Consider the following 17,090-nt stretch of genomic DNA (forward strand, 5'->3'; position numbering starts at 1 on the left):
CATTTGTCTTATTTCAAGTCAAAAATGTCTTATTTCTAGTCAAAATATCTCATTACACTTAAAATAAGACATGATCACCTCAGAAGTAACTTGTTTTTAGACAATTGTCTCTTGTTTCAAGTGAAAATTTGCTTGAAACAAGTGAAAATTTGCTTGTTTCATTGGCAAAATTTGTTTCTTGTTTCTAGCTAATTTTTACTTATTTCAAGTAAATTTTCACTTTTTCCACTGGCAAATTTTGCCAATGAAACAAGCAAATTTTCACTTGTTTCAAGCAAATTTTCACTTGAGACAAGTGAAAATTGTCTAAAAACAAGTTACTTCTGAGGTGATCATGTCTTATTTTAAGTGTAATGAGATATTTTGACTAGAAATAAGACAATCTTGGTAAGATTTTGCGTTTTTGCAGTGCACTCTCCCGCCTCCTCTCCATGTTTCACCCTCTCGGCCTCTAATGAATCCTCCTCAAACACCTGCGGCGTGACGTGGGAAAGTGTCGGGGCTTCGGCTGATTGCTGAGTGCCGCTCGAACAGAAACGCAGCTTGTGTTCTGCTCTGCCCTCAAAAGGAAAACTGCAGCCATGAGGTTTTGCAGGCTGCAAGAGTCAAAGGTCATGACCACGGCTGAGATTCGGCATCTGCAAAAATTACAACCCATGAGTTTAATTAAAGCTGCACTGTCTTGGAGATAGTTTGGGCTTCAGTATTTGGAAATCATGCACACAGCACGTTTTACCATTTTGGCCGGTGTGTGACGTTTTGGACCAAAAGGAAACCAAAGTGACAAGAGAGGAAAAAATCGAACAAACAGAGATGCTCGCTGCTTCCCTAACGGCGACGATGACACCCGATGCCAGGATTTGATTTGGACGATTAGGGGGCGTCTCAGCCGGCGGTGATGGGAGCTGCCCCACTTTGTGATCCCGGCTGATTAGACAGGTGTGTGTTCTGCTCCAAAATCACGTCGAGTGCACATTTACACAATCAGCAGCCAAACAATGATCGGCCCTTCACTCATGCAGAAAATAAACTTTGAAATATGTATCGTAAAGTTTAAGTTCTCACTGTTGGCACAGTTACTAGTGCTATTAACTCCATAAATATCATATATAAGCGTTAACATGCTTCTTTTTTTTTTAACCTGTCTCATGTATGTTTCTTGAATAATCATGTTTCTCTATGGATTTCAATACATTTTAATGAAAAAGGCAAATAAATTTGAAACTGAAGCTATAAAAAAAACATAAAAAGGCATTAAAATATATTTCTTATGGTTATACGTTTATCTGTTTTTTGTATATCTTTATGATCAATGCTTTTTCTTGATGAAGAGTAAACATTTGCAGCTTTTATGGTTTTACTATAAGCTGCTATAATGAATAAACTGAACGCAGCCTGACATGAGAAGGGTCCTGAGGAGGGGGGGTCACTTCTTGTTTTGCCGTAAGTCCAAAAAGGTAGCGAGCCAATAGGAAGCCAGAGGGGCCGCGGCGGTGTTTGCGTCCTGTCTGGTCAGCGGGTCGTGTAAACTGAAGTGTTGAGAGCGAGGAGCTTGACCTCGCCGACCCGCAGGAGGTAAGACAGAGCCGAGCGCGCGGCCTGTCGACAGTCATGTTAGTAATGTTTACTGAGGCATGATGACACTGCAGCACCGTGTGTGTGTGTGTGTGTGTGTGTCACTCCCTTCCTTCAGCCTTCACAAAACACTAATCGCACCGCTTCCACCCGGGAATCCCATCCTGGTGTCGTTCATCTTCCCCCTGCTCACTTTAATATCACGGCAGGCTCCTGCAGGAAATAAAAGGCTTCCTGCCTCTTCTCTAGCATAACAGGCTGCGAGATTATTAATCTAACTGATGCGCTGGCGAACTCCAGCATCATAAATCCAGTTTGACAGAAGCGAGGGCACCGATGTGTGTGTTAAAGCAAAATTACACCGGTGTTAGTGTTTTTTTTTTGTTTGTTTTGTTTGTTTGTTTGTTTGTTTTGCTGAGTTGATAAGTTTGATTGATTGAAAATTGATCGATACGTCTGTATGAACGGGACTGTCCTCACAAAACGGCAAAAAATAACCCCACAGGTCGTTTGTACAGTAGCTTATTACCACCTGTGGTTAAAGGTGAAACTGTATAACTGTGTATATATGAAACTGTATATGAAACTGTATGTGCAGATGAAACTATAAATAGCACTGATGGTTGACATTAGCCTCTTTTTTTGTTTTTTTTTCCCCTCTTTTTTATGTATTTATTTTTTTCTTTCTTCTCTTGAGTATTATTATTTCTATTATATTATTAGTATTTGTTTTGTTTTGTTTATGTTGTGATTATTATTATTATTACTATTATTATTATTATTATTATTATTATTATCATCATCATCATTATCGTTATCATTATTATCATTATTATTATTTGGAAGTGACTTCCTCCCACTCCCTTTTGAACATGCAAATGACAAATTCATTTGGCTCTTTGGTTGTTGTTTGCTTTTTCTGTTTACTTTTTGTTCATGTCTTTATTTTGTCCTGTGTTTATTAATTTATTCATGTTCAAAATTAAAAAAAAAAAAAAAAAAAAAAGTTAAGCGCCCTCTAGTGGTCCTGTAGGTAATGACAATGTGGCGACAAAATGTCCACATGAGGTGACAGATGGATCAATCAGCAGGTCTTTCACTCAGCTGACCCGGGTTCAGATCCAAGCTAGAGCCGTGTCAGGTAAAAAACTAACATTAGCTAACTTTCCATAACTTTAACCATAACTATAACCAAGTATTTTTAGTGTCTAGCGCTGGTGAACTCAGGAAACGGGCCTCTCTTAAGGAAATGGTTGTAATCGAGAGGCTTCTGTGGTGTATGCATTAAACATTTAGGAAACACTCCTGTGTGGTCGTCTGGATTGGAGGACTTGTCGGTAGGAACGCATAAAAAACATCAAATTTCTCCTGTTCTACTTGAAATTGTTGTCCTGTTGAAGTTAAAAACTTAACCGTGTTAACTTTTTACGTATTTTATTAGACCAGATACGATCTTACACATATACAGTGCACATGACATTTAACACACATTCATGGATAAAATTAATAACGAGGAAAATGTCATGTAAGGGTTTGTTTTTAATGCTCCCGGTAGAGCATTTGCACATGCACATGCAATACTGATTATGTAGCATTCAGTTATTCATATGTATTTCTTTATTTCTATGTTTTTTTCCTATCTTTAATTATGGTGGGACTAATAAAGGCTTATCTTATCTTATCTTATCTTAAACTAGTAGAATTTAAGTGTCACAGCTGTTGATACTTTATTTTCACATTTTAAGCACGGGTTTGTCCTGTGTTTGACTTTGTAAATGTTCAGTTTCTTCCCAGGTGGTTTCTCTCCACACCTGTCCTCCGTTCTCCCGTTAGCCCCGCCCCCTTGAGTTTCAGCCAATCAGCTCCCCTCCCCTGTTCCCTGTGCTTTGTCTCCCTGTTAGTTCAGTCAGTATTGAAGTCTCTGTTTGGTGTTTTTGCAGGATCGCTGCGTGTTCCTGCCAGTTTTCCTGTGTTTCTCTTCAGTCTGCCTGATTCCCGCATTTCCTGCCTTGAGTTTAGAATAAAAATTTTACTCTTCATCCGGTTGTCTCCTGCCTTTAGCTCCGCCTAATGCGCTCCCACGTGACACAGCGGATGATTGATGTTTAAAATGCAGCTTGTGCGTTTGCCTCGTCTGCGTTTTATGCAAAGTAATTCACTCTGAAGTGTGTGTGTGGCTCTCTCTGTGGGTCAAGGGCGTCATATCAGCACCTCCCTTATTATTATTATTATTATTATACAGTTGCATGTATTTTCAGCTCATTATGTGTCCTTAGTCAGGTCTGCAGCAGATCTTCCAGGTGCAGGAGATTTGTGATGCAGCTGCAAAGCCTCTCTTGATGTTTTGTCGTGTTGCTGATGTAGGACTCACCGCTCGCTCTGCTGTTGTTGTCATAAGTCGCTCTGCATGAGAGTGTCAGCTTACCGCCTGAAATGAAATGAACACGAGAGCAGGAGACAGAGACGGCAACAGAGAAAACGACAAGCGAGGCAATGTTTGTAGACGTGTTGCATCAATTTCTGTTTTTTTTTTTTGCATTTGTTTTTTTTAATGAGAACATAATCAACATGCATGATAATGAGCTCTTACTCCAATCAAAGAGATTAGCTGAGAGATTCACTTTACTCCTCCGTTGTCCAATGAATGTTTCTCACACTCTTTCTCTCTCTCTCTCTCTCTCTCTCTCTCTCTCTCTCTCACACACACACACACACACACACACACACACACACGCTGTCTGTGCAGCAGATGCGCAGAGCCACATGGAGGCCTTCCAAGTTATTTGATGCTGTAAATATTTGAAAATGAGCCACTAAAGAGCATAATTGAGACGTCCCTGGATGAAGGCGGGCGTTGCCATGCAGATCCTGTTGATTATACATCATTTGTGTTTATAGGCCGACTGAGCTGCCGGGACCTTTGAGAAACGGGAACGTTGCAGCCAGAAAATCCTTAAATAAAACAGTTATTTTATATACAAGAATATGAGTTGTGACTTGATGAAAAATCGGCTATATAAGAAGCGTTATCTACCCAAACACATTAGATACTGTGGATGCTGAAGTTGTGTCTTGCGTCTTAATTTTTGGTTTGGAAAGGTTTGATTTGGCTCAGAAATGCTTGATTTGGTTTAGAAAAGTTTGATTTTGTTTGAAGAAGTTTGTTTTAATTCTGAAAAGTTGGGCTGGTCGGTTTGTAAAGTTTTGGAAAAGAACATGAAACAAGTTTGGCTCGGAGAGATTTGGTTGATTAAAGGTTTTTTTTTGTTGTTTTTTTTGCTTCAGAAAAGTTGAGTTGCTTGGTTTAGAAAAAGTTTTATGGCATACAGTTTCATAAAAGCTAACCTGAAAAATCTGGACGTCGCTTGACTGTAGTGTGAGAAACAGCATCACGGCCTTTCTAATAGTGAACAAAAACCCTCTTTTTAAAGGATTTAGGAAAGACAGATCCCCATCTGAGAAATCTCAGTCAGGGAAAAGGATTAAAAGTGCGGACTGTCACCAAAATCAATATTGCATAACGCAGCTCTTCAGTCAATACCAGCTGAGAAAAACTTTCTTTACTTTGGATTTTGTCGTGATGAGTGATGATCCCTGGATTATGAGGCGGGTCGGCCGGCCCAGCCCCCCCGCTGCCCATCAGCTGCTCCCAGCTCCACTTCACCGCTCCTGTCTGGTTTGATCCGCTTTGATTCATGACCTGTCAGCCGTCACCCACCCGGAGCACGTGGAGAGTGATGGCGCCGCGTGCGGAGGCCCGATCGATAATCTGTTTGAGACGAACCGGGTGGAAGCGCAAGTGTCAGACTCTTATTCTGAAGAGAAGAGAAGAGTTGATGATAGATGGAGGGGTGAGGAATCCTGAAGAGATCATTCTGATTATTTTCAACCGCGGCCTCATTGTCTCGCTTTTTACCATCATGATGATTGATTGTGTTCAAACTTTTGAGACTTTAAAGACTTAGGCGCCTCGGTTTGTAAGATCTCTGTTCTCCAAGACAAATCCAGCAATTTCCACCATGGCTCATAATTGAGCGATCAGTCACATGTCTTTATATATCTGTGACTGGACAATTATCAGGCAAAATGTTAAGACTTTTTCATTGTTTGCTTTGCTGGCTGCTGTTTTTCTGTCACATTCACCTGGGAAAAAGAACGTGATTTCATTTTTCCTTCAGCTTTTAAAGGAATACTTCACCCAAAAATTATATTTATTGAATCATTTAGGGGAGAGTGGGGTAATTTGTGCCAAGGGGCAAGTAGTGCCACCCCTGTTATCTAGAAAACCATAGAAGAAGTTGGTCATGTGACCACATATTTTTGACGAGGCATCCATTTCACTCATCCTGCAAAGAAGGGAGACACATGGCTTGAGAGGTAAGAACATTTAAGTTCAAAAAACATTTTTTTGCCCTCCAAAGTAAAATTTCTATGATCAAGGTTTTTTGATTGCTGTGTTTGAACAATTACAGAAAACTTTGAAAACAGTTCACACAGGTTTTAGTACTTTAATAAGCTACACCATGAGTCTATACAGTTAGCATGATGTCAGCTCAAAACAGCTGGGGGATGCATTTTTTTCAAAATGGACTTGTTATAGAAAAGTGGCCTGTGATCTTGTTAAAATAATAAATAAATGTTAAATAAATAATTTTGTATTGAATTTGTTTTGCTTTTATATAGCATTATCATTTGTGAGATTAAAATGATCTGTTTTACTTCAGTTATCAATGGCACAATTTACCCCAGTGTATTCTCTCTAATGGCACAATTTACCCCGCACTGGGGGCAAGTTGTGCCACAAAACCACTTTTTTTTTTTTTTTTTGAAAGCTATATTTCTCAAACAGTTTATATAAGATCCAAAGTGATTGTTCCCAGGGATGCACAACATCCTAAACTATATGTGCATATTTTAGTTGGAGGCATTACTGTAATCCCCTCGCTTTAAAGGCACTTTAAGTAAAAATTGGCACTATTTACCCCACTCTCCCCTACTCAGTCTACGTCATTTTGAATGTGTGGTAAAAAGAGACTTATGCTGCATGAAGACTTTGAGAATGTGAAACAGAAACGGTTGTATCCTTTTTGCTGCTGTTTGATAAAGTTACCAACCAACTCCAGTCATCCAATAGAAATGGCTCCAGTTTCCTCGACGAGGCGTGTGCTTTAAAAACTTTTTTTTCCATCAGACATTCAAGACAACCCGGCGTGAATAATATCTATTTTTCGGATGAAGCGTCGATTTGCATAATCATTGGAACGCCGGCATCCGAAACCATTTTACAAATATGAAAACCGGAGCGTGCGTGGCAGCAACACACACTGAGATCAGTGAGGCGCCGACTCTAGAAAAAAATCAAGCAAATGACAAAACGGGTCACACATTTGCAGTTCTGATGTAAAGCTGATTGTTTAGTTATTGCAATGCCAACATTTCAAGATGAATCTTCACCAGGGCATGCAAACAGAATAAATGAAGAGGTGTAACACCGTCAGCAGGTATGAATCCACACCTGTCCACCTGTGCCTACCTGTTCACACCTGCTGACTGTGTTATACCTCTGTCTTCATTCTGTGTGCATGCCCTGGTGAGGATTATACACTTGTAGGGTTGCAAAGGGGCGGAAAATTACTGGTAAATTTCCGGAAACATTCCAGAAACTTTCAATGGGAAGTTCAGCTGGGGAATTTTGGAAATTTTGTTTTGTCATAAGCAGACATGCATGCAAACTAATGACATTTTTGACTTTGACTTATTTTGAGTAGATTTTTTTTTCCTCAGTCCTTCAAGATTGATGGTGGATAAATGAATAGACATAGGCTCAATGAACAGATGAACACTCCTCAGTCAGCAGCTAAATCAAACTAGAACCTACATTCTTTTATGAAAACTGTATTTCTAAGAAAACTGGTTAGCAGAGGGCAGAAGAACCAGCATCACAGTGGAGCTCGCTGGCTGATAGAAAGCCTCTTAAATAGCTACTAAACACATTTTGACTTATTTTTTCCCAGTTAAACTTTAATACCATAGGTCAAATTTATTTACCCCAGTCATATCATCAAAACCTCCTTGACTGGGTGTCGTCCGTGGGCTCAGATGGAGGCCGAGTCGTGTGGAAATTCAACTGAATTTGTATTAAATCTGGTTGTTTTAACCAGGATTGTGCTGCAAGACGTTTTTTCTTCAACTACATTAAGTTCCCACTTATAGGCCAACATGCAATTTTGCAAATTTCCAGATTATTCCTATAAATTCCTGTTAATTCCCATATATTCCCATTAATTCCCATGGAAAGTTTCCGACTTTGAAAATTCACAGAATTTTGCAACCCTATACACTTGAAATCAACAGTAAATTCACTATAAATAACACCGGATTGTGTTTGTGAGGATGTAACTCATAATTCAGATGTCTGCCACATAGGACTGCTAATTCCCTGCCACGTTCAGCACTTCCTTTGCCATAATTTGTGGGAGATATTGGCACCTGCAAAATAAATAATTACCGGTAGGAGGCTGACACGAGGCGGTAGCTCATAGTCACATAATATTCACTGTGATGTTAAAATAACAACTAATACCCCGGTAAACATCGGGGTTTTCAGGAGGCGGATGAGTGAAAAATCAGATGCAGGCAGGTCTCAGTGCGGTGTGGGTGTGAATGTGCCGGGAGGAAGTGTTTTAGTCGCTTTTTGGGCTGAACTGATGGGATATGGTCTTGCAAACTTTAACTCAACGAATCGCCCTGATGGGAGAAGCTAAGACACTAAAAGCCCAGGTTGAAAATAACCAAAGTCATAATTCAGTGGTGAACGATAGTTTCGTTTTGTAGAAGAAAGGACGAGGCTTCGCAAATCTGATGACAGCGGAGTGAAGCGCTCAAAGCCGCCGTATCGTTTACTCCCGCTGTCACCGGCGACGGGAGAAAGAAAGAAAGAAAAAAAAAAAAAAAAAACATGTCAAGTGTATCAAGGCCAAACAAAGAAATAATCCAAGCCTCCTTTTCCCTGAAACCTCTTGATTAGCGCTCGGCTGCGGAGAGGACGGCGCTTTGGTCTCGTCTGCCTGTAAACGCTTCCATTTCAAAGCAGCTGCGCTCAACAACAGCGATTAATAAAGTATATTGTGGCTATAAAAAGCAGCCCAGCAGTTTTGTGTCGCCGCTGAGTGATGGCTCATTAGGTTTCTAGTGCCCAGAGGAATTTATAAGTACCCGAAAAACTTGTGATTTTTATTTTTTTTGCAGCATTCTGCCTTGTGCTTAAGATAAAAAATAAAAAAAAATGTTATCAAATGACAAAACTAAATTTTGTGAGGGCTGGCTCGTATTGATTTTGATCTCCCAGCAGTCTGGCTTTAAAAGATAATGCAGTGGTTTTGGAAGTGATGGATTTTTTTTTTTTTTTTCAGGCTCGTGGAAGTGAAAGAAAACAGTGTTCAAAAATGTACTGACTGCTGCTGAATTTGTCCCCGTGCAAGGCGACAGTCCCTGACCTCTGACCTCTGACCCCTTCGCTTACATGTTTGCGAGGAAGACAGGGAGACACGTTTTTGGCCACTACATGTGCTTTCAAAATAAGATTCAGATATGGGCTGTAAAATCTTTATGCGCCATTTGAACTGGGTGTTCATAAGAGAATATAAAAGGAAAATAGCTAATCATAAAAAATAATTAAGGCCAGTAAAAGTGAAATGCATCACGACTTGGACGTTTGATTCTGAGTCAAAGTTGGAATTATCTGTTTTTTTTTTTTTGTTTTTTTTTGTATTGGCTGATGAATTTCAGGTGGCTTTTTTTTTTTTTTGTAAGCAGATTTGTAACATTTTGGAAAGACACCCTTCCATTACTGAGCGGTGCCCGTGTGCCGTAAAGTGCTAACGCCTGGGTTTCCAGTGCCGTCTTCAAGGAGCTTGTTTTCTGTCCCGTAGGAAAGTGGTAATTGAGGCGTTGGCCCATTTGTACTTTGCGTTTATGCTATAACACTTTCCAATCCCAGCCGTCATACATCAGTCACTTGATACCTTCGGAGAGGCCCGACGTGCCTCAGCACATATTTCTCAGGCGAGGAGGGAGGCGAGCGAGTTAAGCGGCAAACATACAGTCACAGGTTTTTTTTTTTTTTTTTTTTTTTTTTTTTACCACCACTCAGCGTGACGTGCTGCCGAACTTTTGGTCAAGTCGAGGAAACACTTGTTGCTGTAAAAAAAAAAAAAAAAAAAAAAAAGAAACTAAGAAAACTATAAAGCACTGCAGCTCATTTAAAGCACACTTACAATAAAAAGTAAAAAAAAGTTAAAAAAAAAAAAAAAGTTAAGCACTGAATGGTTTGTTTGTTTGTCCTTTTTTATTGGTTTTTTATTCGTTTACTGATGTTTAAAAAGAAACTAAGAAAACCAAAAAGCACTGCGACTCATTTAAAGCAAACTTACAAGAAAAACTTAAAACAAAACAAAAAAAAAAAAAGGTGAAGGGAACCCAATAACTCATTTTCTGGAAATAGTTCATTTACAGTTAAGTTAAGTTAAACTTTATTATCCCACAAGGGAAATGCTACAGCGATGGTATTAAGAGCAAAAAAAGACAGGAGATGACAGGACAGACATAAAATACTGTACATAAAGCATAAAATAAGCACATTAAGCCCACCATAATTTGTATGAATAAATAAATAAATAGGAATAAATAACCATGTTTTACCAAGGGATGAAACATCCTGACAGCACAGAGGAGCCAACTTGTCTTTGTTGCTGACTGAACACTTATTGGTAATAGCGCTGCGATCGACCAATTTACAAATGGCCACTTTATTATATCGTGCAAGAACTGAGCCAAAGACACATTTCCCTTTGGCACAATAAAGTTTTCCTCTTCTTGTCTTGTCTTATATAAACGTAACCCTTACCCTCATCCTCTTATCTTCTCTTATATTATCTTTTAAAAAGTAGCAACGTGCAAAATTAAGTCAAAACCTACTTGATGTAAAGTTAATGGCTGGAAATAAAATGCAAGTAAACAAAAAAGCCACACAATTACAGTGTCAAGGATAATCCCAGTTAACTTGTTGCTGCATTTTGTCGCTTCCAAGAATCATTTTTTGGAAAAAGGAAACGTTTTTTCTCTTTATTGCGGCCATCAGAGGGAATAAAAAAGTGCTCCGGTAACAAAGGGAGAGGTGGTAGAGTTTTGTTTTATGATGTGCTAATGCAGTCTTCCTTCCTGAAGCACAGGGAGGATGTGAGGGGCTCGTTCAGCCTGTCAGTTCCTCCATTTCCTCCCCTTACCTCTGTCTCGACCGCTGGACGTCCACACATTTACATGCAGTGTTTTTTTTTGGAGGAGACAATAGCGAGGACAGGTTTCGTCTGGGGGATTAAACCGGAGAGAGCCGTTTCATACTCAACACCGCGGTCTGATATCACCCAGCTGCACCAAAGCCTTTTCCTCACTCTGCCGCCGCTGTCACTCGTAAAATAATATTTTGATTTGTGATGTGGGATGTAAGCGAAGCATAGCTTAATGGGTATTATCATCAAAACGGCTGTAAAACTTAACAACTTGCCCTCGTTACGATCGCCCGGACTTGTCTGAGTGGCACGTCGTCTTCCTGTCTTTTTTTGTCTTTTTTTGAATTTATATTTTTTTCCCCCCTCTGCTTTAAAGTACCTCATGATTGAGTGAAGCATGCCTCGTCAAAACGCCCCGTTCCAAATGGCTTTTAATGGCTCATGTGGATCCGCCTGATGCCAGTTTGCGTCGGAAAAATAAATGATGTCGGTTTCGCGAAAAGCTGTTACAGGATGCCACAAAGCCGAGCTGCCCACCAAACTAGCGGTTTGACATCGCCAAAACCCCGAGGAGCATTAATACCCCAGCCGTCATCAACGCCTTCAATCATTATTCCGCTTGTTTACGTCATTTGAGCCTTAAGACCGACTTAAAACAAACAGCGGTTTCGCGTCTCAAAGCCTCCAAATTTCTGGTCGGAGTGTCGTTCCAGGACCGGGCTCGGAGGAAGAAAGTATGGATTTGATCGGGCGTATTTTTCTTTCCCGTCCTCTTTTAAAAACCATTAAACAAGGCACAGATCTCTCTCCGACTCAAGAGATTTATTGTCTGTTTATGAGTTCACTCCTTTTAGTCTTTATCAGCTATTAAACATGACTTCACACACACACACACACGCTCACCCACACACACACACACACACGGCTGTGGAGCAGATGCAAAGAGCCGCGCCGAGGCCTCTTCCAAGTTATTTGGTGCTGTAAATATTTGAAAGCGAACCACTGTGCAGTGTAATTGAGACGTCCCCCTTTTTGTAAAGATGGCTGATACCATGCAAATCTTGTTGATTACATATCATCTTTGTTTATGGGCCATTCATTCGGGCAGATGTTTACAGATGGGGCCCGTGGAGAAGCACAACTACAGCTGCTCTGTTGAGGACTAGTTTGGAATAATCGCTGGAATTCGCTTTTTTGTTTTATCCGTGAGGGCTTTGCAGTTGCGTCATGGAATCTCCCAGCAGCCCCTGTCTTGGCGTCATTATGGAGGTCAGATGGAAAATTAGCATTAGCTTAGCACCACACTAGCCTCTGCTGGGTACGTCGGCCCGTGTGCCAATCGGTTGTGTTTACAGATCGTCTCAAATCATCTGATCTGTAAGTTGGAAAAATGATCAGTTCCCATTCAAGTCAATGCAGACTGTGTTTTAACCATGAAACTGCATTTCAACACGTCTCTAAAGCGATTATGGATCCCACCAGAGTTCTGGGCATGGTCGTTAAATTTGCTGCCCTGTTGCATATTGTGCCCAGAACTCTGGTGGGTTTCATAATTACGCAGCAGGTGTCCAGCCAGGCCTGCATGTTTGTTAAAATTCAGCAACAACAGAGCAACAATAGATATGTGAGTACAGCTGAACCCCGAACACCTCGGGAATTAATGTATTTTGGATCAATTTTGGCCATTTAATTAATAATTTAACATATAATTAATGTGTTTCCAAACACTTTTGTAGTACAAATAGCCTTTTAAACCGCATATCAAATATGTATGCCTGTCAGTAAAATTACAGTTGTGTACAAACACTTCGGGACAATAACAGCATCAAAGACATCGCTTATTGTGGCTGCAGCGCACGCACAGTCACACTCTCACACACACACTCACACACACTCACAGGAGCAAACTCACCAATGAATAATAGACTCATTCACTGGAGAACAAATAGCCTTTAAACCAGCACAAACATTAAGCCCTGCGTAACGAATACGTGGGCCTGCCAGTGAAACAGCAGGGTTATTTTTTCACTTTGTGACAATATGAAATGATTTGCAACAGCGGCACACACACACATGCACACACACACACACACACATTGTACTGTAGGCTTCTAGAGAGTAGTGCACAGTTTGAAGTGGGAAAGGGGAAAAAATGGCCAGTCTGTGTAGTCAGGGATCAAATAATCGATGTCCTGCTGTATGTTGTTGATATAATTTACTGTATATCTTATTGATATTCTATAGAGCTCTTGTTGATACTTAACTCCTATTTCAATTGACATTCTTCTCAAGACCAAGTCACTTTTTTGAGTCTGTGAGATGAAATTCACTGCCAGTGTTTAGAAATGTCTTTGGGGAAATTACCATGGGTGTCCCCTAAACCCTTTGCCATTCTTAGCCATTTTTTAACATAACGAAATAACACATTCCCCGTCTTATTTGCCGCTTTCTGATTGGGCGTGCATTTCCAGTTTGCCTCTGTTTGAAATGAGAAAGGATCGCCGCCGTGAGTTTCCAAGCGCCGGTAGAGGTCACAGCCGCTGTTGAGCCCAGAGCGGAGGACGTTCGACTCGACCGCCAGAGGGAACGATGCGTCACCTCTGCTGGGAGTCACAGGTTTCTGTCTGGGCACTTGTGGGAGAAACGAGGTGTTATGGTTTTTCATCACCCCGGTTTTGGTTGTGCTGTGTGGCACTCAAGACATTTCTGCACCCACACGACACCGCAGACAAATCCAGGACTCAACCCTGACGGTGCCGATTCAGGATAGACGCAAGATAGGTGCACGAAACTGGCCTGCTGCAGAGGCCTCCGGTTTATATTTACAGTTCAGACGACGGCATTCATTGTTTGCATCAAGTGTTTTTTTGTCCCCCCCCTCACATCCCTCTCGCTCTGTTTAATTACGGCTGAATTAATTAGCATTCCTGCGTCGTGCTCAGCATATGTCTCTCCACACACGGACTTCTAAGAGAGTGTGGGATAATCAAACAAGCTCGCACCCGGGCGCACATGTGTCTGTCAGTGTGGGAAGAGAATGGCAAGCCACATGTGAGGGTGTTCTCCGTGATCTTGAGGGGTTTTGTGTCTGCTGCGGGAATGTGTGTGTGTGTGTGTGTGTGTGTGCTTGTGGGCGGCTGTTGTTGTGTGTCAGGCAGATGGAGCGGCTCTGCGCTTGACGTCTTGTCCTTCGGCGTTTTGGACCAGAGAGACCCCAGTTGATAAAACCAGTGTAAACATCGAGGCTGTGTCAAAAATCTGGGACAGTGGCTGAGGAGACGCTGCTGTCTGAGGCGAGACGGAGATCAGAATGCTTAGGGTGAAAACCGGCAGAGAGCAACCGTCTGTAACACGGACCACGTCCAAAACCATAGACATGTGTTGTTATTATTAGACCTTTATTTAACCAGTTAAGCTTGTTGAGATAAATGCTGTCTCAAATCGCGCACTTCTACACTTACACTGAGTATTTTGAGTGCATAAGTGCGTTCACACTGAAAATACTAACAAAATGCAGTGCACTGCAAATACCCGGATGAACACTCAAAACGGTCAAAAAGTTGAGTGTGGAACGATGGACACTTCTCACCCTAACTGCACCACTGACCGGAAGTAGCTCTACCTAAAAAAGCTGAGTTGACTTTTCGTTTTACGACTGTTAATATGTCACTTTATTAAGTTTAAATTTTTTTTTCAGGCGAGAAAGTAACTACGTAGATTCCAAATATGTGGTCAGTTTGTCCAAATAACGTCTGTTTTGAAAATTGCTTCGACGTTTTCGGATAACTCTCAAGCTAGCGATTGTGCAAAGTACAGTCACTTCCGGTTGTTTACAAAAATAAAACTCTAACACCTTAGAAGCAGTGGTGATGCTTTTATTTTGAAGATAGGATGTGTACACGTCTACTTCTGGATAACTTTACCATCGAAAACCAAAGCCGACCGCGGCTCCGGTCGGCATCAGGCGGGCCGGCCGCGGCACCGGCTGGTACCGCGCCCACCCGGTCAGGTCTGCCGGATCTGACAGGTGAGCGGCCGGTGCCGCGGGGCTCGCCTGATGCCGACTGTGGCGATCGTCATTTCCGGTAAGTGCACAACGGGAAGTGCGCCAATTGAGACATCCTTCACTATCGAAATTTGCGCACTGTAAGTGTACTGCCAGCTAAGTGTACTTACAGACAGTGCACTAACGGAAGTGCGCGATTTGAGACACTTAGACTTTCTTTATTGTCATTGCACCAAAAAAAAAAAAAAAACAGCAGTGAGATTTTGGCAACAAAATGTTGTCGCTTGGCTTCCGGATTACAACAGAGATGGAATTGTGGGGCAGTTTAAATCATTAAAAAATAGTCTGTATAACTAGTGCAATATAATCTATATAACTAGTGCTAAAAAACAAGAGCTAAATGATAATGAGTGCAATAGAGAATAAATAGATAAAACAGAATGTAAACAACAGAATAAACAGTGTAAAGTGGAGAGTATTTCACAATGGAGGTAATTCTCCACATCCCAGGGGGTTATCACTGATTCTGGCCACATTAGAAATATCAATAAAGTGTCCTTTCACCATCTTAGACTTTAGATTTGTCTCTAAAATTCGGATCTTGTTATTTGATATCAGATTTGTGGGCCAGCTTCAGTGACCACGTACGCTGGTGATGCAGCTTTCCAAGGTGGACGCATGAGAAATGCACAGAAGCCAAAGCGCCAGCAGACAGTTTATTTCAGCGTTTACTCTAACATCTGTTACTTTACAATGGAGATAATAGTGATGGCATGGATTAGGGATGAGCGAGGTTGCGCTGTGGGTCCCAGGTCCTCATACCACTTCCAAATCACGGTACATTCACAAGTGGTATGAAAGCAATCCGTTTTTTTTCCAGACCTGAGTCCATCACGTGGCTGTTGTATCTCGTAAATGAACCAGGGATTGGAAGATTTTTTTTTTCACAGTAGAATAAGAATGATAGAAAAAAGCAATCATCAGATACGCATAAAAAATTAGAGAAGGTGCTCGTTCTCTTATGTGAAAAAGCTGAAGACAGGGCTCTGCCGGTAGCTGAGTGGCCTGTGTGGATCTGCAGAGGTGGCTCATTATCTGCACAAGACAAAGTGACAGAGTGAGAGGGAGTTTCAGCTCGTGACTCACCGTCGCTGCCCCGCGCGAGGCCTCGGCGTGTCGTGCCGAAGTGGAGCGCTCCGACTTTTGACCTTTTGTCATAAAAAGAGCTGGAGAGAGGCGCTGGCGGCCGGCCACCATGCTAATGGAGCCACGCGTTAGCCACTCTGGAGGAATGCAAAAATCCCCCCAATAACAGCAGCCTCAGTGGGCCTTTGTCACTCTGCAGCCGGGAGGAGGGGGGGGCTCCACTCAGCCCTGCTCTGTGTTGTGAAAGGCCTCAAGTGGACCACAGCTCTGCTATTACACTCCCTGTGCAAGTGTGTGTGTGTTTGTCAGTGTCCGCTATGTCAGTTTATCATCATATATCATATTTACATATAATATATTGTAGTGCATATTTATGTGTGTGTGTCAATTTCTGTGTGTGATAAAGTGAGAAAGCATGTTTGTCTCCACACTTGTATTTGTGTGCATGAACAACTCTGTGTGTGTGTGTGTTTTCAACTCTCATGCAGCCCGTGTGTGTGTATGCACCTGCAGTCTGTGTGTCTGTGGCTGTGTCCACATTATGCTGGGTAAATCTGAAAACTTGTCATTGTTGTTGTTGTTGTTGTTGTTGTTTTCCTCCATTTCCATCTGTGGGCCACACACGCCCTTAACTCTACACATTCATCCATGGATTCTTTGAAACGCTCCGTCCAAAGTGGATCAATTAAAATAAACTGCTCTAGCTTTGGAGCGTGGATGGGAAAAATGGAGAGAATTCAAAAAACAGTTAAGTCCTTCAGTAGGTCCAGTTATACTGAGAACTTTAAGGGGCGGCATGGCTCAGGAGGTATAGCGGTCGTCTGGTTCCTTGTTCGATCCCCAGCTCCTCCAGAGAGTGTTGAAGTGTCCTTGAGCAAGACACTGAACCCCTCACTGCTGGAGGGACAGCTAGGCACCTTGCTGGTAGTCTTTGCCATCAGTGTATGGGTGAATGTGAGGCAAACGTAAAGCGCTTTGAGTGGTCAGTAGTCTAGAAAAGTGCTATAGAAATGCAGTCCATTTATTTTATTTATTATTATTTAACTCACCTCTGATCATTAATCTTCACTCTCAAA

The 17,090-nt window shown here is 41.6% G+C and overlaps 1 protein-coding gene across 4 annotated transcripts in view; it reads left to right on the forward strand.

Moving 5' to 3' along the window:
- The window catches only part of nav3 (neuron navigator 3), a 490,514-nt gene that overhangs the window by 284,267 nt on the left and 189,157 nt on the right, over positions 1 to 17,090 (forward strand). The gene's annotated exons all lie outside the window — the stretch shown is intronic.

The sequence above is a fragment of the Myripristis murdjan genome, chromosome 23 (genome assembly GCF_902150065.1).
Source record: "Myripristis murdjan chromosome 23, fMyrMur1.1, whole genome shotgun sequence".
Lineage (NCBI taxonomy): Eukaryota > Metazoa > Chordata > Actinopteri > Holocentriformes > Holocentridae > Myripristis > Myripristis murdjan.